The sequence below is a fragment of the Amblyomma americanum genome, chromosome 4 (genome assembly GCF_052857255.1).
Source record: "Amblyomma americanum isolate KBUSLIRL-KWMA chromosome 4, ASM5285725v1, whole genome shotgun sequence".
Lineage (NCBI taxonomy): Eukaryota > Metazoa > Arthropoda > Arachnida > Ixodida > Ixodidae > Amblyomma > Amblyomma americanum.
The window spans coordinates 6,730,074-6,754,759 of record NC_135500.1 but is presented as its reverse complement, the minus strand read 5'-3'; the positions used below and the strand labels follow the sequence as shown (position 1 = coordinate 6,754,759).

The window sequence follows — 24,686 nt, the reverse complement described above, 5'->3', positions numbered from 1 at the left end:
TCTCTCATTTACAATATTGTAGTCTGGTCTGGCGTACTACTACCCTAACTAACATAAACAAGTTGAGTATAGTACAGCGAAGGGTTCTTAGAATTATTACACGCTCTCAATACGATTGTGATATATACTCTGTAATGCAAAACCTTGGCATAATACGTTTTGAAAACATGTACAATTATCACCTGTGCCTTGGGCTTATCAGGGAAAAGAAAGCTAAATGCAATAGTTTAATAAGGTTTGCCGAATTAGCCATAAAAGGTCCATCACGCTACCCCACACGCAATCTCGAGTTTTGGAAAGTGCATTCCTTCCGGACTAATTATGGATTTCAGACACTAAAATATCGAATTCCTAATATACTAAGCACATACCTAAAGGATAACATTGATATTCTTGATCTTAAGCCACATGAACTGAAATCTTTATTGCTGTAATGTTACCTTTGTGTGTCCTATATATTTTTTACTTATACTTATGCTTTGCCTAATTCAGTTGTCATAAATGCATACATTTGTGAATGCTTTCTTTGTTATGAACTATCAACCAATGTCGCCTTTATGTTGCTGTATTACATTTGTGCGCTCCTTTTTACCATTACATTTTTCTTAGGTATTAGTATCTAATCTTCCTCCCACTTAAAAACTTGTATTCACTTTTTGTACGAGTAGTACATCCCATACTTTATTATGTATTATTATGTTTTTCATGTACGAGTAGTACATTCTATACTTTATTATGTATTATTATGTTTTTCTTCGATGAAAGATGTGTCGGGTTGTCGGCGTGTACTGCTGCTGCTTTGTAGGGGACGAGGACTTGTCAAGCTGCTATCGCAGCTTTTTGCCTCGCCTCCCCCATCTTTGATAGAAATAAAATGGAAATATAATGCTGTGGTTGTCAACAGTAATATCTGTTCTCAGCGACCGTATATCAGCACGTAAATCCCGCTGAGCAGCTTCTCGTACACTCGTAATTTCAGAGCGCACCTATTCTCTTAGGTGGTTAATTACCTTGCTTAAATCGGCAGTCATGGAAGTAAAGTCGTCAACACACCTGTCTTGAGAAGTCGGGCGGCGCGCACTGTTGTTCATTTTTCACAGTCGCCGGTCCCTGGCGTGCCGTGAGGAGTTAAACAAGAGCGATTACTTTGACCATGCGTGATGCAGTCTTGTAATGAGTTCTGTACCACTTGTAAATGGCGCCAGTATGTTCCCCTGTACGTCGTTCGAGCGCTCGCAAGTCTGTGGACGACTGTACATAGCACAAGCAGCAGCACCAAGCACTTTCACAGCTGCAGTAACGACAAAAAAAAAGGAAAATTGACTTTCAGGCGAAAACCGCCAACAAAGAAGAATTAAACCGAACTGGAAGATATGCAGGCAAGGTATAAGGCTTAGATCGCTCTGGCGTCACTGCAATCAAGAGACTGGCTGCGTCTGCAATGGGTCCTTTTAAGTTGCGTGGCCCCTGAGGCGACTTAGGAAGCAGCGATGAGTAGAATCCACAGTCGACAATGACAGATTGCCACGCAGCCGCGAGGCAGCCAAGAGGACCATCGGAGGCCGAAAGCTTCAGATGCCTGGCCACGCTTCAATGTAGCTTCTATCGATGACAGAGGAGGAGCCTGAAAGATAGGCAAGTGAGTTGCAACGCTCTGTTTGCTCTTAGTTTAGGAATGAGTTAAAACTAGCAGAAAAGCTTTTGCGGTTCTTAGGACTAAACGTTTTCTGCATCAGTTCCTGCATTAGCGAACAAAAAGAGAAGGAAAGAAATACGTAAATATTTAATCGTTATTCTTACCCAGGACCTAACTTGGCGTAGTGAGAGTATATCACTGGAAAGTGAAAGAAGTGGAGATGACACTCAATTTCCCCCTTAAGGGCATGACGCGATAGCGTAATGGGTTATCTTGAAGTTAACAGCGCAGTCTGATGCACACAAAGAGGACGAATAATGAGGACGAACACTGCGTGCCACGTTACAATGATTCCGCAGTGGTTGCAAGAAATCGTGAAAAATTCACGCGAGCAATAATTGAAGCTCTGAAGATTAGAAGGTATGGAAATTAGTGTTTCAGCACCTTTCAATCACACTGCTGGACAAGGAATGGTCGTAACTAAAACCATATGCGGAGTGCATGGTTGCGGCAACTTTAACCCTCCTCTTGGTAGGCTGGTAATCATTTTCGTGGATTCAACTTCTATATCCCTATTCTCCAGAATGAGATTGCTGCGGTAAAATCTGCAGGACGCCTTCTTGAGAGCTCAACGGGCAGAGTATCCAGCGATTTTGGCGGCGACTACCATGTCGTGTTTCGGGCTGGAAATTTTTTCATCAGAGACCAGATAGGAGAAGTTGTGTTGTGGAATTTCTTCCATGTCGCTCGTGCTGTTGTTCTCTGGCTGCGGAAGCATCAGCAGCTTTTGTAGACAGATTTTCTTCACTGAGCCGAGAAGCTGTCGCCCAGAAATGTGATACTCTGCGCCAGCCAGCTGACGGTATCGACTGGAACGATCCTCAACTGTGTCCGTTTGAAACTTGCCTTGGAGAACATACTTGAATTTCAGATCTTCTAGGCGGTAACGGGACAACTCAACAAGACAGTAGCAAGTGGGCCTCAGAGCAGTATGCGTTTCCTTCATCATGCAGCCACTGGTCACGCTGACACTGTGCCAAGCATCCAGCCAATCTACCATGCCGTTGAGGAAGGTCAACTGTTTATCCATCACGGTAGTCACAGGATTTTGCAGGGAGTTATAGTGAGATAAACGGAGATAAACGGGTTCATGACGTTTAACACTGACTTTACATTTTGTCTCTCTATAGGTGTTGGATTGACTGCTTTGGCATTTAGCTTGTAGCCGAACTTTAATAGCGATGTCTTCTCCGATGAATAAAGGTGGCGCACGGCTACAAATGATGCAGCCTTCTTTCTGGGAGGCCCAGCGGGCAGTTCTCCAGACAGGTTCATTTCAAGAAAGTAAAAACATGTTCCTTCGTTTTTTCTGATTAATCCATTTATTCGTGTCGCATTTGAGCATCTGCACAGGGTTGATGACAAAAAAAGAGGACGGCTGTTATCGGCTGTGTGGGGATAAACAATGTTCACTTTATGATTCTTTGAAAAAAGCGACATCATTTTCTATTGAGTGATGTTCTCAGTAACTACAGCTATGACCTTAAGGCCCATATATTCCACCTCCAAAATTATCTTCTTGCAGTACTCATGTAGGATTTTGGAGCTCATTTTAGAAACAGGCAGAATGTGTATCACATCTTTGTTGACTGACAGGAGCGACTGAACCATGAAAACGTGGGCCGTTGTGGCTGCTTCTGGAGAATTGGGTGATGATCCTACTACGCTGCCTCCCTTATATTCTAAGTACGGCTTGATGTGAATTTCATCAAGCATTAGCGCCACCGTCTTTTCGTGCGGTTCCACGCACTTGACCCTTTCTTTTATGTAGGAAAGAAAGTGGGCTTGGTTTTGCTCCTTCATTGGATCGCCTCCATGCTTGGAGCAAACGTGGCGCAGAGTTCAAGAATGGGGTAATGTCAACATTGACGTCGAATACACAAAGTTATAAGTGTGCTGAGAAATGAAATGCAGGAGGCTCGAAAACACTTAGTTTCCGCATTGTATCGAAGAATGGGGCAAGCGAATGTGAGAGCAATCTGCTCGTTTAGAAGTCGACACAAGGCACTGTCTTCTTTTGTTGTATCACTGTCTTCAGACAGTTCAGTCAGGAAGGAGCCGATCTGCTGCAGCACTCTCGTTGTTTTTGACGATCTTGTAGCTTCTTGCGTCTCCGTCATGTGGTTTTCTAGCCGCTCGTGCAAAGGACGACGTACGGTTGTCACGCACTGAATCTGGCACTGAGCGTCCACAGGGTAATGAAATGATCTTAATCATACCTTCTGACACTGAAACTGAAAGATTAGCGAATACTGTGACGGAAAACCTAACATGCGGATAAGGATTATCCTCGATGCGGAGAAACATTACACAGCGATCGTTGACGCTGACGGTCCAGAACTCACTGTTGCAGACGGCAGGAAATTAGCCCGTCATGTCTTAAATGATGACACTGCATTTCTCTCCCCTTCGTCTCCTTTAGAGTCTGAGGAGTTCTTGGTTGCCTTGCTCAAGGCCCCGTCTTCCATTCGAGCTCGCTTAGAGGCTGGAGATTCGCGATGAGTACTGCTTTTGCTCAGGTACGACGGGCAGTTTGGGAAAATCGTTGGTATGGCATCTGGCACCAGCTGCACTCTCTCGTTTTCAACTGCCACAGTTTTCCCCGACGCTGCATCGAAATGTGACAGCTTAATGATGAGGTCACTCACTTGAAATGAAGTTCGCAAACCTGCGCCACACATGCAAACGACTGAATTGTCATCAATACGTGGACACACTATTGCATGAAACATATATTATGATGCAGTTCGAGACTGCCTTGAGTATTTCTGCTCGTTTACACAGCACTGTCCTCCCTGAAGTGCAATAAAACTACCAACGTTTTGGCCAGAAACAATGATTATTCCCTTCAATAGTTACTAAGCGAGAACGCGAGCCATGCGATGCACAACGTAATGAGGTAAAAGTCGACTCCTCGCCTAGGAGCGTGTGCTGGGTGCGAAATCCTTGCGTTGAATGGCTCTAATCCTGGATTACCTCCCAGCTTCTTTCTTGTGGGAAGAGAAAACGCGCACTTTGGGCCCATTGTCATAATCCGCCTTTTTTCACGACGCGACTGCGCATGCGCCCATCCCCTGGCGGCGGTGTCGCGAAACATATTGGAAGGGTCGCGCGCCACTCAAGACCGGCCGTGGAACTGTAAACAAACCGGCTTCCTACGCAGGGTGCGTTGCTGCAGCCGTCGGGCGTTCAATGCGACGCATTTGGCAATGCCTACGACATGTGTTGCATACAGCTGCATTGCCCAAAATGTAAAGGGAAGCAAATTCGGATTTTTTCGCTTTCCGAACGCTTCCCGGGACCGCCTTCGACGCGAAGCGTGGATAAAAGCCGTTCGCCGGCTCGACGATCGTGGCCGCCATTGGGCACCGTCGAGACTGTGCGGGAATCACTTTGTGACAGGTGCGGACAAGGTACTGTGGTTAAATGCGTGTGCAGTCCATCACGAAAAGTTTTACTGATGGGCAGGAAGGCCTCGAATGTCACCGCGGCACCCAGACTTCGTTTCGACGCTTTTCGCTTTCCCAAGCAAGAAGGCCAAATGGGCAAGTGCTGTGAGCCGCTTTCAACGCGCGGTGGAGCGGACAAAAAAAAGAAGCTACGAGAGCATTCACGCATGGTGCTACAATTTTGTCGTAATCTCATAAGGAAATTTCCTTGTTTATGCCACTACATCTTGGCCAGTACCCCCATGTGGGTACGTGCCATGTATTAAGAGGCAGAAGAAGCAGAAGGTGCGTTATGCGTGTGTTCGCATCATATCCAAGATGAAAAGCTCTGCGTGGTTTCGTCGGAATGGCTCAATGTGCGCTTCTCGCGTACATCTTTATAAACGCGCATGCTTGTTTAACCTATGCAGCGGTGTGCTGTGGGAAAATAAAGTAAAATGCTAGCAGAGTTGCCATGTTGCGAGTACGCTTGTGCTTTTATCTCTCGTGTAGCTATTCGGAAGCGCTTGAGCACAACGATTGCTTGTTAAAACTTGGTTTGGTTTGGTTTAGTGGGGTTTAACGTCCCAAATCGACTCAGGCTATGAGGGACGCCGTAGTGAAGGGCTCCGGAAATTTCGACCACCTGGGGTTCTTTAACGTGCACTGACATCGCACAGTAAACAGGCCTCTAGAATTTCGCCTCCATCGAACTTCTGCCGCCGCGGCCGGGATCGAACCCGCGTCTTTCGGGCCAGCAGCCGAGCGCCATAACCACTCAGCCACCGCGGCGGGATTGTGAAAACTGTTGTCCCCAGTCGTTTTCTGTGCTACGGCGTGCATGATGTAGTATCCACCTTTCATGGATGGCAGGCATATACAGCGGAAAACGCCATTCTCACTGATCGTGGATATTTCATTGAACATTATGTTCCGAATGTAGCCTTCATCTCTGAAGCGGCGGCCCTTGCTCAGCTGGCGATCGCATCGCATGCCGCATGATCGAAGATACTGAAGAATTTGCTCTTCAGTGGGCTCAGCAGCCTGCCTCGGACTTCGCACACAGCCACCAGTCAATCCTAGAAATCTTCCAGGCACCAGGTGCTGCCCAGGACACGCCATCGTTGACAGATTCCTACAAAACGTGCTCCGCAGCGGCACTCACTCTGGCCGGATTGGGCGCACAGTACCCTTCCAATGAGCTTCCAGCGATGTACGCGAGGTGGCAGCACAGGAACATGAAAAAGGCGGATTGCCGCGGCATCCCGGAGCACAACACCGTCCCATGTTCCATAATGTGAGGCGTGTGCTTTTGCTCAACTCCACAGGATTGTTTCACGCAACGCTTCCGCAACTTACGCTTCAATCTTCTGCACACAGACGCACACACGCTCACACACATACGCAAAAACAGTAACATAAGACACTTCACCAAAAACGAAAAGAGCAAAAAAAATGTCAACGCAGTGCAACGCAGCACTGAACCTAACCAGAGGAAGCAAGGGCACGTGGGTGACAAACATGTTCCGACTGGTCCTAAATTTTTGATTCGCCGCGTCGTTTCCAAGAGATGCGCGAGGGCGCCCGCTGGCAACAGGAGCATTGGACAACTAGGGTGAAGAGGAGGGCATGAACAGGCCTTGTCGAGTGAAGGTGGTGTGGGGCGGACGCCCAAGATATCATGCAACCCTCTTTCCTACCTCCTTTTCTCGCCTAAAAGTGCGGAGGGGGATTTCCCTCTCGCTGCTCTGCAACCCATTGCCTCCAACCACTTCCGCTTTGTTCTCTAAGCTTGTGAGAGATTTCCCTCTTTCCGCTTTACCATCTGGAAACCGGGGCAGGCGACACTGCGGACGGCTACGACGACGGTGCGTAACTGAGGAAGGAGGTAGCAGGATCAAAGAATCAAGGGCCGTAGTAGAGGATTTGGAGTTCTACTGCACGGCCACATTTCTTGCAGTCTTGTCGACGGAGCAGTGGCGGTGTCCCAGCATATAGCACGTGCCATTTCCCGTCCTTCGGCACGTTGTGTACACAGACGATGGACTGAAGAAAATAGATGAATGAAGACAAAAAGAGGCTGTGTAATCTTGCGGAATAATTCGACCCTCTAGGGATATTTATCGTTCACTTATACCGCACAGCACCTGGGCACCTTTTGCGTTTTGCTTCGATCAACCTTGTCAAAACTTAGCAAGAAAAGTAAAAAAACTTGGTAGACGCTTAAGCAACGCCTCAAGAGTGAAACGCGATAGACTGGGAAGAAAGCCTCGGTTACCGGTTCCGTCGCGCACGTGTGTCAGGACAAGCAAGCACCCGTTCTTTGCACCATCCACATGACGGTTTCACTCCGCACTGGTCCTAAGCCCCCGCGCGCAATTGAAACTTCCGACTCTGCTTACTAAAAGCGACCCATGACGCCACACTTACAGCGCTCCTGGTGGCTTACGAACGAAGTGTAAAGCTTGCATTATGATACATCGTTCTGGCGCACGAAAAACACGGACGAAGGAAGAACAGACACACAATCGCCGGACATCAACTGAAGTTTATTCACAGCCCTCGTCGACTGCAAGGTTGGCGTGGTGTATAACATCCCTCTCGCCTGTGGCAAACGCTACATTGGACAAACCGGGCGCTGTATCAACGAACGCTTGCTAGAGCATCGCAGGACAGTAACTTCGATTAGTGGCGGAGGTCATTTAGCTGACCACATTCGCCGTTGTTCGTATAAGCCAGCATGCAAGGCGTTTTTGGAAGAAACAAGTGTGTTAAGAAAGTTCAGGACTCAGAAAAGCCGGGAAATTTTTGAAGCCCTCTGTATTGCCAATGATAAAGATCACTGCGTCAGTACTCCCTCTATTGTGCTTAGAAGAAAGGAACTAGATTATCTGAAGGCTAACGGTGTTGATCGTGTCAGCTAGGCACAGAAATTGTGGGCGATTTGCATGAAGGCACGTGTGCGATATGGAACCTGTGGCTCTGGTTGATTGCCTTTTGGTTTTTCCGATTTTGTGCTTTTTTGTGCTTTTGATATCAGTTACCTGGTGGTCACATGTGTACATATAGGACTGGTTTCTGTGAATAAACTTCAGTTGATGTCCGGCGATTGTGTGTCTGTTCTTCCTTCGTCCGTGTTTTTCGTGCGCCAGAACGATGTATCATAATGCGACTGTGAACCAACTAGCCCAGCTGTCTACGCTTAGCGAAGTAGTAAAGCTTGTGCAAGGTATTTCCCGCACTAATGACGCGACGGAGCCGCGGCAGCCATAGTACCTGTTCGCACTTGTCCAAAAATGCGGCGAGAAAAGCACAATCGGTCGCCAGAAAAAACTAGGACCTGTTCTCATCTGTTGACGCCCGGGCAGCGCGAAACCGTCGCTGCTGTTTCTTGCTTTTCCGTAGCACAAGCAGCACAGGTAATTGCCCCAGTATTGGGAATGTACTGGCAAAAGCGGATCCTACAAAGGAACAGGGCGAAACAATTCATCTGCAATATTGGGCCGATGACCTGTGCTGCTTTGGACACTTTCCGGCCACCACGTCACCGCTGGCCGCGTACACAGATACGGTTAGAAAAGAGCATAAATGGACGCTGTCCATGTACCTTCAATCAATCAATCAATCAATCAATCAATCAATCAATCAATAGAATGAAATGATGATAAATAAAATAAAATGATGAGGGTTGGTTCAGGCAAAATGTGGAAACAACTTGCACTTGAAACAGCCTGAAGCATGGCTTGCAGCGTGGGGGGACACGTGTACAAAAAAAAAGAACACGGCTAAGATTTGCGTGCGAAATAAAGCGCAACACATTTATCACTTAAGATATACATTCTGGTAAATCAAGAAACATGTCAAGGAAGGCAGTAACTAGTTCTCAAATATACCACACAAAAAGAAGTGCGTCACGTGATCAAATGCAGTCTATGGCACGAACTACATAAATGAGATTACAATCGTAAACATATGTCCCGGATGTCTTCCAAACTGCAGGTGTCAATACAGACGTTCTTCAAACTAAGTTTATTTAGCAGTACTGGAACGTTCTGGCGCAGCATTTGATAACCATATTTAGTGCGGGAGAAGGGGATCCACCAAAAATCAGGATTTTGAAGAGTAAATGTTCGATCATTTGGTTTTAGCGCGCACATGTCTAGAAAGCTATCGTGGATATGGTGAAGCGACTTTTTATACCTTGTGGCTAAGTAATATGTGTAGAGTTTAAGAATTTTGATGATATTGAGGCGGGCAAACAACTCATCTGTGTGGGATCGGTATTCTGCATTTGCAATAAAACGAATCGCTTTCTTTTGGAGTCGAAAAATTTTTTGGATACTTGTCTCCGTAGTACTGCCCCAGACCAAAAACAATAACTGAGATAGGGAAAAAACAGCGCATTGTACACTATGACTTTGATTGGCACTGGTAAATAGTAGTGATATTTTGCAAGAACACCCGTGCAGTTTAAAAGTTTAGATACAAAATTGTCCATCTGAGCGTTCCAACTCAAATTTTCGTGAAAAGTAACTCCTAGTGCATTAACAGAATGTGAAACGTTTATAATGAAGTCGCGCATGCATAAATCAAAGTTTTCAAGAATTACACGTGCCTGGGGTGGAATATGACTTCTTTTGTTTTTTGTGTATTTATGATTAGAGAATTGTCTTCATTCCAAGCCCTCAGTTTGCATAGTGTACTATTTACAACAGGAGTTATTGAATAAAGAGTGTCGCCTTTAAAAAACATAGTGCAACCTTTTTCCGGAAAGTTGCGAGGCTGAGTCCATTAAAAAAATGACTAACGTTGAAATCATTTCTGCAGCATCCCTTTGAAATAGTCTCTCTTGAAGTCTCAACACATGTTCAAACGCTTCTTGAGGTGTTGGAAGCAGCTGTAAAACGCTTCTATTGGCAGGGCTGTCAGCTCCTTTGCCACGGAGTCTTGAATGGCCTCCACGCTCCTCATCCAGCGACCTTTTAGGGCTCTCTTCACACGAGGAAACAGAAAAAAAATCGCATGGGGAGTAGTCAGGCGAGTATGGCGGATGGGGAAGTACAGTAATACTGTGCTTGGCGAGAAATTTTGTCATGCCGAGAGCAGTGTCTCGCATTATCGTGGAGAAGGCTCCATTGTCCGGATGCCCATAATTTAGGGTGACGGCGTTGCAGTGCATCACGCATGTTTTGGAGCACGCGGATATGAAACTCATAACTCACCGTCTGCCCTTGTGGGACGAACTCCAGAAGCATGACACCTCTGGCATTGAAAGAAACTATCAGCGTCGTCTTTTTTTTCTAGTCTTCTCTCGCCGCACCTTTCTCGACGCCGGAGAGTTTGTGGACCGCAATTCGGCGCTCTGCCTCTTTGTTTGAGGATCTTATTGAAAACACCATGTTTCGTCTTCAGCAATTATGCTGTCTACGAATGCTGCATCCTTCTCTGCCTCGGAGAGCAAATCAGCGCCACTGATGCCCAAGTGTCCTTCTGGTCCTGTGTTAGGGAGTGCCGCACAAGTCTGCCATTCAGCTTCCTTTTCCCCAAGTTCTCTCGGAAAATTTGGTGGCATGTTGTCTTACTAATGTCGAGAGCATATGATAGCATGCGGACTGTAATGGTGCGGTTTTGCCTTACGATTTCAATGATCCGAGCCACGTTGTTTTCATTCCGTGAGGTTGAAGGGTGTCCATGCCTTGTGTCGTCTTACACCGACATTCTCTCCGAAACGAACCTCTTGTGCCACTCCGAAACTCGCGCCCGCGATAATTTCTGGTTGCCGTAAGCGTCACGAAGGAGGTCATACGTCTGTGTGGCTGTCTTGCCAAGCTTCACAGAGAATTTTATGTTTACACGCTGCTCGACGTGGACGTCCATCTCACCACATTCACTCACAGTAGAATGCGCAGACGACTAGTGACAACGTATTTTTCTACATGTAGTGGCATCTAGCGGCTGCCACAGCATTTAACGTAAATAGCGCATATTAGCCCGAAAAGATGGCGCTAAACATACGCGCCAACTAAAGCCCCTCATTGAAGCAAAAGTAACGCAAAGCTTTGAGCTCGTCGGCTACCTTTCTCTCCAAGCGCGCCGCCTGATAATCGAGCCTCCCATTGGCCGAGGCGCCGTGGTCACGTGTTAGCGCGCACATTTTTGCTCCGCAGCAGACGCCGGCGCCATTGCCGGGGTAGGAGTCGCGCTGTTTTCTTTTTGTGCAACAGTTTTGGCAGGAAGTGTTTTTGCATCTTCGACGGCGTCTACGCGTTGCGGCGATGCAGAGCTTCTGTTGCACGTATGAATGCAACAACCGAGGATGCAGTGGGCAAAGTTTTGTAATTCCGTCCGGAAAAAGCAAAGCGGCTCGCTGAAAGGTTTGGATGCACAGGATCGGCCGGGCAAACTTGGATAATGTGCTGGATCCGCCACTTGGTGAGGTGAGTGGCCCTGCTTCTGCTGTCAGTCGTGTTTTTTTTTTCGGGTGGTTTGGTGCGAAGCGCGAGCGACTGCAGTCTCCCTCCGCAGTAAATGCTTTTTGCCATAGTTGAAGATGGACTCGTTCGCTCGTAGGCTACGAAATCTGTGCTTCTTGTTGTCTTATGCCCACCGTGCCAGCTCTGCTAGATTCTGCAGGTGCAGCTTCGATGTTGCGCGCATTTCGTGGCGTGTCAGCGTGGTTGCAGTCAGACTCGTTCGCAGGCTCGACTCGAAAGTTACGCTTCAAATCGTTTGAGCCCCCATGTTTACGTTGCTCGCGTTGGAGGTCGAGCTTTCATCTTGCGAACTGCTGCAGGAAGTTTTGTCACAGTCGGACTCCTTCGCTTGCGAACCCCATACTAAAGAAGCGGTTCTCGCTGTTTAATACCCGCTGTACATGCTGCTCGCAATATATGTCTAGCTTTTATGTTGCGCGCATTATTTGCCGTATATGGGCCGTAACAGATGGACTCCTTCGCTCACGAATTCGATAGTAAAAGGCGGTTCTTGCCGTTTGAGCCTACGCTGCACATGCTGCTCGCGGTGCATGTCTATCTTTCATGTTTGGCGCATTCCTGGACGTATTTGTTTTCTTGCACCAAATACAACACCAACACCAAATACAAATGCAACCAAATACAAACTCGACAGCAAAAGGGTGGTTATCGCTGTTTAAGCCCCCGCTGTTCATGCTGCTCGCGATTTCTAAACGAACCAACGTCTTTCCTTTAGAGAGAATTCAGGAAATTCGAGTTTTGATTTTTCAGCATTTGATTTTTTTTCTGTTGCACGCTACTTCGACCGAAAGCAATTAACTGCGTCAGTCGAGGCTACAGCGCGTTAGGCATGGAGATTATAACAGAAAAGGAAATGTTCTCTTACAAGCCATTATTGCATATGCTGACCGAAGATGATAATCACATAAACAAGCAGCATTCGAATGACTGGTGTGACGCTGTAGTTGCTCACGAAACAGGGTTTAAACGCCTTTTTTGGTTGCTGTTAATCAACCCAAACTATTAACCCTATATCAAAATTCTGGTCACAACCGTCTTACAAAACACATTACGTGGCTAACGACAGTCGGATATTTTTAACGGTAGCCTGTGAGGTGTCCGAGGCATATTAACTCCGAAATAATCTCCAAGCTTTTCTGCACTAAAATAACTGAAATTTAGACGAGTAATCACCTACTCCCTGAATAGCACAGCCCTGTGCACGAGAGAACACGACTTTGCGAGAATATATTATAGGAGCATTAAACCGCCATCCGTTCAAATAAAGCCTAAGCCGCACATCTAGTCGCATGTCGGTCCACTTCCTCTTTGCGGAGTTAAATTTTTAATAAGATTGGGCAAAAGACGCCGGTTGCAAAATACGACTGCGAGACATTCACTATAGTGCCGCTAGCTTACTCGCTCACTCCACTTCCACCATGTGCACCGCGATCAAAGCGATCGCAGTACGAAAAGTTCCGATAAAGCTGAGCAACGTGGGTCGGGGCAGTTATTTGGGTAATTTTTGTACCTCCCATACCATGCGGCCGAATAAGAGGCAGAAAGTGCAAAACGAATTCATTCGGGCGCGCGGCCCGCTGCGTGCCAAAGCGCGAGCGATGGGAACACAACGCGCTGAGTATGTGCACTATACTGCCGCGAACTCTTTAGCACACCAAAGCGCAATCAAAGCGATCTCAGGACAAAAAGGTTGAATAATGCAGCGCAGTGTTGGTCGCGTCAGTTATTGCAGTAACTTATTTTTCGATCTTCTATGTCATCATGCCATTTCGACCGAAGGAAAGGCAAAAGACGCAACACAAAATTCATTCGGGCGCGCGGTCTGCTGCGCGCCATAAGGCGAGCATTGAGAGCATCTGCTAGCATCCCCCTGCCTAGGTGCCGCCAGCGTCGGCGCCCGTCAGGAGCCGAGAGGAGGAGCGCCGGCATAGGAGGAGGAGGGAGGAGATGTCGTTACTTTTAGTCTATTGAGGGGCTTTAGCACCAACATTTGTTTTGGGGAATCATTTCTAGAAGAAATTAAATCAGTCTTGAAACATTACGGACAAAGGTTGTAGTATTGTCTGCGTATATTATGTGTTCCGGTATGTTGTCGATGTTCGCGATATCATTTATATATAAGAGAAACAATAACGAACCTAGAATTAGTACTACCGTGTGGAACACAGGTTTTAATATTCAAAAAGATGAGGCCTGCTTTGTTTCATTACACATTGATGATGATCCTGCAATTATGACATTATAAGAGACATAGGAGTGCTACGGATGCCTAGACTTTTCAATTTTTTTAATAAACGCATGTGTTTAAGGCTGTAGAAGGCCTTAGAAAACCTATAAATACTCCTAGACCTGTTTATTTTCAAAAGCACTCAAAATAATTTCTCTTTGCACCAACAGGGCTGTTTCAGTAGACTTGTCTCCCAACACCAGTATTGGTATGAAGAGAGCAAGGAGGATTTAGCTAGACATATTGTTTTTGTCCCCACTTTTAAACAGCAGAATAACATTAGAAATCTGCATCAATTTGGGCAACTGCTCGGAAAACAAAGCAATGTTATATATTTAGGTAAGTGTAGGAGCTACAAGACTAATAACATGTTTCACCGGTGCCATTTGAATGTCATCAATATCACAGGCTTTACTTTTTTTGAAAGAGGCAAAAATGCTGCAAATTTCATGTTCGTCAGTTGGTCCAAGAAAAATACTATAAGTATTATGTTTTATATCTACCCCACAGTATCATATGATGGCATGTTACCGACAATGTCAATGAAAAGTTATTGAATGCTTCTGCCAATTCTTATCCTTGTATGTGGTGCCTTTTAAGAATTAATTCACTGACAGTGGATACAGTTAAAGCATGACTGAATAAATGATTAAGTTTGTTCCAAACGTCGCAGCTTCCCTTACAGATTTCAAATTGGTCATGCAAGAATGCTCTTTTCTCACGGTTTAAAAGAGCAGTCACCTTATTCCTATATTTCTTATAGTTCGCAAAGTCGTTCAGAGATTTAGTACTGAGCAATTTTTAAAAATATTTTTCTTTTTTTATAATCTTTAAATGCGTTTTAGTAATCCACGGCTTGCGATTTTTTTCCCTTTATCCTCACAGTCTTTTCTTAGAAATGTTCCTTATAAATCATTTTAAATATAAAAATGAACGACTCGTAGGCTGCATCCACATCCTCAGAGTGGTGTACATCATCCCAATTTATATATGCGATGCTCGCTACGAATGCGTCAAGTGTAAGAGGTGTAACATTCTTTATGGTAATGGCAGGTTCGTCGTGCTCTACTGTCTTCTATGAGCATGAAAATAGGAAAAGGGTCACTGATATAACTACAAAAGACGCCCGAATGCACATGACCTGCGTCAATAATAGAGGAAAACACTGTGCCAGGGAAATGACAGCATTTTTGTGTTAGAAAACCTGACAAAAAGGACACGTACTCTGCTTACCGAAACAAAGCTCTGGGCCAAGGCAAATAACTACAAATACGTATGGCACAACAACAACAAGGTCTTGGTCCGGAAAGCTGATGGGCAAAACGCGGTGGTCATTTCCTGCTCTAGTGACCGCGACAAACTTAAGCAACAGATCAGCTGAACACAAAGAACACTATGGCACCTACTCACTCTTACGTATTGCCACACACTTTCAACCATCACTTAGGTACAGCGTTTTCGAAGGCTTTCAAATGTTTTCACTTAAACATACGTTCTTTTACTCGCAAGGAACATGACTTACAACTCTTTTTTGAGCAAACAAAGCAATCCTTTGACGTCATTATGCTGACAGAGACTTGGTGTGTTGACGATGTGAACATCTTTCGGCTTCCATTGTACAATACTTTCTACCTGAATCGATCAACTGGTCGTGGTGGCGGAATATGCACCGTGGTTAAAAAGCCGTCTACATGTGAAATATTGAACCAGTTTTCAGTAATAACTTATGACTATGAATTTTTATCAGTGATACAAAACAATACTGTTTTCGCTGTTTGCTATCGCCCTCCGAATGGTTCCGTTACATCATTCTTGGAGTTCTTAGAAACTTTTCTCGTCTTTATAAATGACAACAAATTCAATTTAATTTATGGCGGAGACATCAACATTAACATGATGAAGAATGATTCACCAAAACTTAGGTTAGATACTCTCTTGGAGATGAATGCGTGTTGGAATACTATCAGTCTTCCTACCAGAGTGACCGAGAATTTATCTTTAATTGACGTATTTATTACGAATTTAAGTTCTGAAGTCATTAACGCTGGCGTCTTCGCATCGGATCTCAGTGATCACTTGCCGATATATTTATGTTTCAAGGGTCACGTTCGAAACAAGGAAACAAAGACAAACCATTTCATTCAACTAATAACTGATCAGGCTCTTTCTATTTTTCGTGAGAAGATAGCTCAGACATGTTGGGACACTGTATACGATCTTAAAGACGCAAATTTGGCTTATGAGGCTTTTTTCATCCTATTGAAAGAAAGTTATGACACTAGCTTTCCTTTTAAGTGCATTAAACACAAAAAGAAAATACGTAAACCATGGATTAGTGCAGAGCTATCTGCCAGAATACGGAGAAAGAATGCATTATACAGTGAATTTATAAAGACCAGAGACCCCGAAATATTTCAGGCTTTTAAAAAAATTAGGAATCGTTTAGACAAAGATATAAAAAAGGCCAGGCGAGATTACTATACACTTTCCTTTAATTCACTAGCTCCAGGTACGGCCGCAATGTGGAAAAAACTGAACTCTTTGTTGAACTGCAATATTCCCGAGGAAAGGATACAGAGCTTAAAAATAAATGGTCTTGAGTTACAGGAAAAAGCACTTGCAGACGCTTTTAACGAACACTTTGTTAAAATTGGAAGTTACAACGCACCAGACAATGATCTTGATGGTATTCCATACAACTCTAGCTCTATATTTTTGTATCCAGTAAATGAGGGAGAGATAATTAGCACAATTTACAGTCTAAATAATAGTACCGCTAAAGATATTGATGGTATCCAAATAAAACGAATCAAATATGTTGCTGACCTTCTCTCTCCTTGTCTTACCTATATCTTCAATATCTGCATAAGCGAAGGCACGTTTCCTCGAACGATGCAGATAGCGCGAGTTGCTGCGCTCTTTAAAAAAGGCGATAAAAACGACTTAGGAAACTATCGACCGTTATCAATCCTTCCCGTCTTTTCAAAAGTCTTCGAAAAAGTTATTTTAAAGCGACTATCCGAATTCGAGCAGAAACATTGCCTGCTGACTGATTGCCAGTATGGCTTCCGTAAGGGTTTAGGCACACAACTCGCATTGCTACAACAAAAAGAACACATACTAAATCAGTTTGAAGAAGGAAGACTTGTACTAGGAATTTTTATTGACCTGTCAAAAGCATTTGACTCCATCAGTCATCAACTTTTAATTAAGAAACTCCAACACTATGGCTTTCGTGGTAACGCTGCATCTCTTATACGCTCCTACTTGGAATTTCGTAGACAAATAGTCGTCATAAACAACCACAGTTCTAACCCATTATCTATTTCAGCAGGGGTCCCACAGGGCAGTATATTAGGACCTTTTTTATTTAATATGTACGTGAATAATATTGTGAATATTGATGCAACCGTGAAATTTATCATGTACGCGGATGATACCAGCATATTATTAACTGGTAAAACTAGTGACGACCTTGTTGATGCTGCTAATTTAACATTAATAAAACTAGACGAATGGACACGTAAAAACAGCCTGACGATTAATGCAAACAAAACAAAAGCCGTATTCTTTCGAAGTAAAAACAAAAACATAACAATACAAAAGTCTATCTACTTAAATGCCACTCCTCTCGAAGTAACTTCCAGTATTAAGACATTAGGTGTTATCTTTCAGCAGAATATGTCATGGGATGTCCACGTGGACAGCATGCTAATTAAGCTAGCACAAGTAATTGGGCTAGTATACCGCAATCGCAATTTACTACCACCAAAAAATCTTACTGTTACTTTATAATACCTTATTCTCCTCCCGACTCAATTATTGTCACTTAGTTTGGTCTACGACAACTTACGGAAATTTGCAGAAGCTTCACAAGTTGCAGAAAAGGTTTGTAAGAGTAATACAAAATCTGCCGTTTTATTCACATACGTATCATCTATTTCCCAAATACAACATAATTCCTGTTACCAAACTGTTTGATTATATCCTTTGCAAGGCAATTAAGAATGAAAACGCTAGCAACAGTTCATTTCTACATCGTCTAGCCAGGTTACAACCAAACACTACTACACGCCAGACACGTCACACGGAGCTCTGGAGAGTAAGGACGTTTCGCACAACATACGGCCTACAAACAATACAGAATAAACTACCCCGGTTACTAAATGATTTAAATCATAAACATATCCAACTTGAAAAGGTGACGTTCAAAACACTCCGCCGGTATTTCAACATGTACTAGGACACTTCGCTTGCCATTCCTGTTTACTCTGTCACGTTGTTGTTTACCCTGACTGTACCGCTTGTCTGTATTCACTTTGTTTGGAATTTTATTTGAAGCAAAATGTGCTTAATTTATCTGTTACTTTCGCTAAACTCATTGCCATCGTACATGAATGTTTCATTGCTTTTGTAAGTGCTTTCTAACTTCATTCTACCACATTTTCTGTATAATTTTATGTAGTTCTTGTGAGTGATTGTAATTGCAGATGCTTTCATGTTTTGTTCTATTTAGTTTTTGGATGAGACATGCCGTTTCATTGCGCCTATGATGCTGTCAAGTGTATAGGGGGGCCTCCGGCTTTGTCAAGCTGTCGCTTGTGACAGCTTTTACTGCGGGTCTCCCGCGCCATGTATTCATTAGGCGCAAATAAAACCATTATTATTATTATTATTAATATTATATATATATATATATATATATATATATATATATATATATATATATATATATATATATATATATATATATATATATATATATATATATATATATATATATATATATATATATCGATTAAAGTGTCTGTGCGGTCGGTGACACGGGTCGCAGTTTCTGTAAAAACGTCCAGTGCATTTGACTCTCGGATCGAAAAAAATTCTGTTTGAGCAGGCGAGGGTTTAAGGATGCCAATGTTAAAACTCTCCTGCAAGAATAACATTGAACCTGTTTTTTTCATGGATTCCAGGATATTGTCAAGGAAAACGAAGAAATTACAAAACACAGGATTCTGGCAATAGACAGGGCGGCAATTCACACAGCGATTCAGTAATATAAAAAATTGATTCCCAATCTGCAATAACGCCAGGACAACTGCCACACGATGCTTCAATGCCGACCGCGCTGCTGCCAAGTAGTCGCGGCGCTGTCCTGCTCCTGGTAGGCGTGTTGCACTTGCGCAGGTATCCTGGCCGTTCTCTTCTGCACGAGCGTTGGAAGTGAGCGCTGGCTAATAATAATAATTGTTTTTTTGGGGAAAGGAAATGGCGCAGTATCTCTCATATATCATTAGACATTTGAACCGCGCTGTAAGGGAAGGGATAAAGGAGGGAGTGAAAGAATAAAGGAATAAAGAGGTGCCGTAGTGGAGGGCTCCGGAATAATTTCGACCACCTGGGGATCTTTAACGTCCACTGACATCGCACAGCACACGGGCGCCTTAGCGTTTTTCCTTCATAAAAACGCAGCCGCCGCGTTCGGGTTCGAACCCAGGAACTCCGGATCAGTGGTCGAGCGCCCTAACCAGTGAGCCACCGCGGCGGGGTGAGCGCTGGCTCAGGATAGATTTTACAGCAGAGACTGCAACAATGCTAAGAAAACTGTAACATGATGCGTCTATGCAGCCAGCGCTGCTGCCAAGCGGTCGCGGCGCGGTCCTGCTCCTGGTGGGCGTGTTGCACTTGCGCAGGTATCTTGGCCGTTGTCGTCTGCGCGAGCCTTGGAAGTGAGCGCTGGCGCAGGATAGATTGTACAGCAGACTCAACAATAGCAAGAAAACTGTCACACAATGCGTCTATGCAGCCCGCGCTGTTGCGAAGCGGTCGCGGCGCTGTCCTGCTCCTGGCGGGCGTGTTGCACTTGCGCAGGTATCTTGGCCGTTATCTTCTGCATTAGCCTTGGAAGTGAGCGCTGGCGCAGGATAGATTGTACAGCAGAGACTGCAACAATAACAAGAAAACTGCCACACAATGCGTCTATGCAGCCCGCGCTGTTGCCAAGCGGTCGCGGCGCGGTCCTGCTCCTGGCGGGCGTGTTGCATTTGCGCAGGTATCTTGGCCGTTATATTCTGCATTAGCCCTGGAAGTGAGCGCTGGCGCATGATAGATTGTACAGCAGAGATTGCAAAAATAGCAAGAAAACTGTCATACAATGCGTCTATGCAGCCCGCGCTGTTGCCAAGCGGTCGCGGCGCTGTCCTGCTCCTGGCGGGCGTGTTGCACGTGCGCAGGTATCTTGGCAGTTATCTTCTGCATGAGCCTTCGAAGTGACCGCTGGCGCAGGATAGATTGTACAGCAGAGACTGCAACAATGCCAAGAAAACTGTCACACGATGCGTCTATGCAGCCCGCGCTGTTGCCAAGTGGTCGGGGCGCTGTCCTGCTCCTGGTGGGCGTGATGCACTTGTGCAGGTATCTTGCCCGTTATCTTCTGCACGAGCCTTAGAAGTGAGCGCTGGCGCAGGATAGATTGTACAGCAGAGACTGCAACAATGCCAAGAAAACTCACACGATGCGTCTACGCCGCCCGCGCTGCGTCCAAGTGGTCGGGGCGCTGTTCTGCTCCTGGTGGGGGTGTTGCACTTGCGCAGGTATAGGTATATTGGCCGTTATCTTCTGCACGACCCTTGGAAGTGAGCGCTGGCGCAGGGTAGATTGTACAGCAGAGACTGCAACAATGCCAAGAGAACCGTCACGCGATGTGTGTATGCCGCCTGCGCTGCGAGCGATGCACGCTTACATACGATACACGCAGACACAGTCACACTTTTTATTCAGCGTATGCAAACAAACACGCAAAGCTCTGCCTAGTGGCGCTTGTGGTTGTCAGGACGGAAACCATAGCTGTCCACAAACCGACGCTCCTCTCAAGCCCAGAAGCGGCAGAAACGTCCCTCTAAATAAAAAACAAAGCAAATTTATCCCCTTTAAGTTTTCTTTTAGATGAGGTGAAACGAAGTGAAAGACGTGCCCCCTTTATTTCCAGTGAACGCCGTGAAAAAGGTAGCAACAACGCGAATTCAGTCGGAAGCTATGGGTGCTGCTTAGAAAAGCGCTGCCATGTTGTTGTTGGTTTTGGAGAAAGGAAATGGCGCAGTATCTGTCTCACATCTCGGCGGACACCTTAACCGAGCTGTAGGGGAAGGGACAAAGGAGGGGCTGAGAGAAGAAAGGAAGATAGATAGATAGATAGATAGATAGATAGATAGATAGATAGATAGATAGATAGATAGATAGATAGATAGATAGATAGATAGATAGATGGATGGATGGATGGATGGATGGATGGATGGATGGATGGATGGATGGATGGATGGATGGATGGATGGATGGATGGATGGATGGATGGATGGATGGATAGATAGATAGATAGATAGATAGATAGATAGATAGATAGATAGATAGATAGATAGATAGATAGATAGATAGATAGATAGATAGATAGATAGATAGATAGATAGATAGATAGATAGATAGATAGATAGATAGATAGATAGATAGATAGATAGATAGATAGATAGATAGATAGATAGATAGATAGATAGATAGATAGATAGATAGATAGATAGATAGATAGATAGATAGATAGATAGATAGATAGATAGATAGATAGATAGATAGATAGATAGATAGATAGATAGATAGATAGATAGATAGATAGATAGATAGATAGATAGATAGATAGATAGATAGATAGATAGATAGATAGATAGATAGATAGATAGATAGATAGATAGATAGATAGATAGATAGATAGATAGATAGATAGATAGATAGATAGATAGATAGATAGATAGATAGATAGATAGATAGATAGATAGATAGATAGATAGATAGATAGATAGATAGATAGATAGATAGATAGATAGATAGATAGATAGATAGATAGATAGATAGATAGATAGATAGATAGATAGATAGATAGATAGATAGATAGATAGATAGATAGATAGATAGATAGATAGATAGATAGATAGATAGATAGATAGATAGATAGATAGATAGATAGATAGATAGATAGATAGATAGATAGATAGATAGATAGATAGATAGATAGATAGATAGATAGATAGATAGATAGATAGATAGATAGATAGATAGATAGATAGATAGATAGATAGATAGATAGATAGATAGATAGATAGATAGATAGATAGATAGATAGATAGATAGATAGATAGATAGATAGATAGATAGATAGATAGATAGATAGATAGATAGATAGATAGATAGATAGATAGATAGATAGATAGATAGATAGATAGATAGATAGATAGATAGATAGATAGATAGATAGATAGAACTTTTATTCATGTCAATTGCCAGACAACATAAATCAGGCCTACCAAAGCCTTAAAGGGCTTGAGTGGCAGCGCCTGGCAGACAGCGAACGTTGGCAAAACAAAGGAAAATAGAGACGTTGCAGTGAACTTTGCAAAAAAGAAAAAGGTCACCAAACATAGTGAAACAAATATATAACTATTACAACATCAAGAGAGATTACAGTAATTTGAAATTAATACAGTAAATAGATGAAATAACTACAGGGCAGGAAGCAGCGCGGAGACATACCGCAAAGTTTTTTTCAGGGTGTATTTAGTTTTCATGCGGAGTACAGTAGGTGGCAAGCTATTGAAACAGGCAGGTACATAGTAATGGCGTGTGCGCTTTCCGTACCGGGTTGAGGAGCGAGGAATGCAATAGCGGTATTTTGGTCTTAAATCCCGAGCAGGAACATATGGAACGGTGAACTGACTGTACCAGAAGTGTTTTAGCACAATAGTTTCTGTTAATAAAGAGTTAAAACTTGGAAGCTTTAGTCTTCTAAAAATATCAATGTCATTACCAATGGACAGGTCGTAAGCAATATTCTTTAGAAGCAAACGCAAAAGCGAATTCACCCTGTGTTGCCAGCGAACCGTGCAATGACCATAAACAGTAATTCCGTACCTAAGTACACTATAGGCTAGAGCATGTGCAACACATTTATGGACAGAAAAAGGCATAAAATATCTGATGTTATACAGGACACACGATACAGCACGAAGCCTTTGGCAAACAAAAGAAAGGTGCGAGTTCCAAGAGAGATCGCTGTCGAAGATCAGGCCAAGATATTTGACTGAATGCGCATATTTTACTGGTACACAGTTGCAATTAAAACAAGAGGAAGTATGCAAATAAACAGGGTCAGTCAATTCAACTTGTTTTAATGGGTTATGAAAACAGATCAGTTTTGTTTTAGAAGTATTAACATTAATAAGATTAAACTTAAACCAGTCCATGACTTTAATAGCTGCTATCTGTAGTGCTGTAACAGCATCAGTGTATTTGTTTGCACATGCAACAATAACAGTGTCATCAGCATACTGAAACAGCAAAGGTGGCACACTGGTAGCAAGGTCGTTAACGTATAGATTGAATAATAAAGGACTCAATATAGAACCCTGCGGGACTCCAGAGGTAATTGCCGTGAAATCGCTATGGAATCTTGAAATCGACACATATTGGCGCCTATCTTGTAAAAAGTTAGTAATCAGTTCTAAAAACGAACCTCGAAATCCCAGCGCAGAAAGTTTATCAAGCAAAAGAACGTGGCAGATGCTATCAAAAGCCTTGCTTACGTCCAGAAAAAGAGAACATGCGACTTGATTCTTATCAAAAGCTGAATTTAGCACGTCAGAGAATTCTTCAAGAAGAACCGTTGTTCCTTTTCCTGCTATAAAGCCGTACTGACAAGGTGATAGAACACTGTGCGTATTCAAAAAATTCGTCATGGTGAGTAATAGATGCTTCTCAAAAATTTGGCCAATGCATGGTAGAATAGAGATAGGTCGGTAATTACTCATAATGTTTCTGGAGCCACCCTTGTACAAAGGTATAGAGGGGCCGTATTGGAGGGCTCCGGAATAATTTCGACCACCTGGGGATCTTTGACGTGCCCTGATTTTGCACAGCACACAGGCGCCTTTGCCTTTCGCCTCCATCGAAACGCGGCCGCCGCTGTCGTGTTCGAACCCGGGTGCTCCGGATCAGTAGCCGAGCGCCCTAACCACTGAGCCACTGCAGCGGGTCCGCCATGTTTGCCGCCGCATAATTTTTCCGGGTGCTGATATCGGTCCTGGGTCGATCGGCCTCGCAGCGCAACTTTTCGCCTTGATTGGCGACAAAAGCGGCTGAATCCGCTTCGTCCGCCGAATTTTTTGACAAGTGTGAATTGTCCTTTAGACTGTGGCGACGCCGGCTTTTATGCCGCACGAGCTCGTTAATGCTCTCGCTTTTAAAGCTCTGGAATTTTGCAGCGATAGCTTTTAGCGCCCTTTTCTGGGTGTCCCGTCGATGTATAGCAGTACTCGACGTAACCGATGGGTGGTTTGCGTTGTTGATTAGCGTGGAAGGGCATGGCGAGAGCTGAAGAATGCGTCAGCGGAAGCTGGTTTCGGTAAAGGAAGGAGGATGGTGTGGTGAGATGGGAGGAGTGCGATACCGTAGGGTGGAGAGGACGGCATGGACTAGAAGCGTTGCTCTTTGTTGCGGACCACGATGCATTGCCGCAGTTATGCCCTGTCTCAGCCACGCGATAGTTCAGCCGGACTACTTCCACACACGTGACGTAGCATGCAAACGGTCGTGGCTCTCGATAGCAGTAAACGACAACTTCAAAGTACGTAATGCACTGATAAACGCTTTGCCTGGAGCACAATTCTTAAGCTGGGTGGTTCTCTCGGTCACTGCTTAACACTTTGTGGGACTTCCGCTACTGACCTGAATAACCGCTTATCGTTAAAGCGAAATATCCCGGGTCCAGCCTTGGCGCCGCGACTACTTATTGGTGTCCTTGTTGT

At 44.3% G+C, this 24,686-nt stretch overlaps 1 protein-coding gene across 1 annotated transcript in view; it reads left to right on the top strand.

Moving 5' to 3' along the window:
- The window catches only part of LOC144127731 (acetylcholinesterase-1-like), a 497,666-nt gene that overhangs the window by 88,302 nt on the left and 384,678 nt on the right, over positions 1 to 24,686 (top strand). The window lies entirely within an intron of this gene.